The sequence below is a fragment of the Gavialis gangeticus genome, unplaced genomic scaffold, assembly GCF_001723915.1.
Source record: "Gavialis gangeticus isolate Ggan-Ray unplaced genomic scaffold, GavGan_comp1, whole genome shotgun sequence".
NCBI classification, from domain to species: domain Eukaryota; kingdom Metazoa; phylum Chordata; order Crocodylia; family Gavialidae; genus Gavialis; species Gavialis gangeticus.
Window position 1 is genome coordinate 573,250 of NW_017729030.1, and position 1,626 is coordinate 574,875.

Below are 1,626 nucleotides of genomic sequence, written 5' to 3' on the forward strand. Positions count from 1 at the left end.
TGCAATTTTGAGTACATTTCACCCTTCAGCATAAGCTCACTAGGCAACCATGTAATGGATCATGTCAGCCCCTGTTTATTCATTCTTATAGTCTTTTGTCACCCTAAAGTTAATGCCTGCATTTACTGTATATTTCTACTATCCCAGAAAAAGAAAAGATTGCATCTGCAAGAAGCATCTCACTTCTAAAATTGCCTTAAGGACTATTAGCCATAGGTGCTGATTTATTTTTGCTGGGGTGTGGGGGCAGGTCTAAGATGATGGACATGCATTCTAAGTGACAGCCTTCTTCCCAAGGCGGGCCAGGGCCCTCAGGCCCCCATCTACTTAGCACCTCTGATTAGAGTAGAAAAAGGAGGGATGCCACTTTCTTTATGCATATTTTAATTTTCAAAGAAATAGAAGAGACTATGTTTTAAAGTGATATTTAGATGTGATTTATGTTTCATTATATGACCCTTTGATTTTTCCTCACTCTTACTAACGTCCAATAACTTGTAATTTTTAGATATTTTCAATTAATTCCTTGGGCTTCACTAAACTAGGGAGAATCGAAGTCACAAAGTAGAAATGATATAGGAATTGAGAAATGTTTGATGTCAGTGGCTGCATTCTTCATTCTGTAACATCTGGTTAGTGCCAGACTTAGAGCAACATAAAACTGGTACAGCAGAGGTATAGTTCCCTGCATAAATCTTGCACAATAGGTGCGACAGGACTGGCTCAAGGGCAGTCATAGTACCTCCTAGAGCAGGGGTGGGCAATTATTTGTGTTGAAGGGTGACTTAAGAGTTATAATGAACTGTTGCAGGCCAAGTCAGGAGCAGGGAGGAGAGAAGGGATCCAGGCATACGTGTGTCCCGCACGCACATGTGCCCCCTTACCTGACCCAAAGCGGAGGCGGACGCAGCAGCAGTGGAGCCAACAGTGGGGGCAGCAGCAGCTGATCCCCCTAAGGTAAGTGGGCAGACAGACTGGACGCAGCTGAGCTGGATCCGGAGGGGAAGCCCCCCAGATCCCTCTTAGCTGAGCTGGTAGGGAGCCACGCTCCCGAGCTGCGCCACGCAAACAGAGCGCACAAACAGGGGATGGGCTAGGGGGAACTGTCCCTGCAAGCCAGGGAGCACCCCCGGGGGTTAACCCTCGGAGCAGGCTCAGGAGGCACCAGATCCCCCCAGCAGGGGAGCGTAGGGGGCGGGACTGCCGGTAGGCACTTCCAGGAAGACTGGAGTGCCTGATTGGCTGTTGGGGCAGCGGCAGGAAATTCAAACCGCGGCCTTTAAAAGCCGTGGTTTGACGCAGCTCCCGGCACTCGGGAGCCAGGAGCAGGGAGAAGAGGAGGGATCCAGGCACACGTGTGTCCCGCACGCACGTGTGCCCCCTTACCTGATCCAGGTCATTGCGGGACCCCTGGCATGGCCTTACAAGCACTCGTGGTGCTCTGGTGTGGTGCCAGAGGACTGGAAGAGGGCCAATGTGGTCCTCATCTTCAAAAAGGGGAGGAAGGAGGACCCTGGAAACTATAGGCCAGTTAGTCTTACCTCAATCCTGGGCAAGCTTTTTGAGAGAATTATTCTGGCACATATCCACGAGGGTCCAGCAGGGGAGATTATGCTTAGGGGCAAC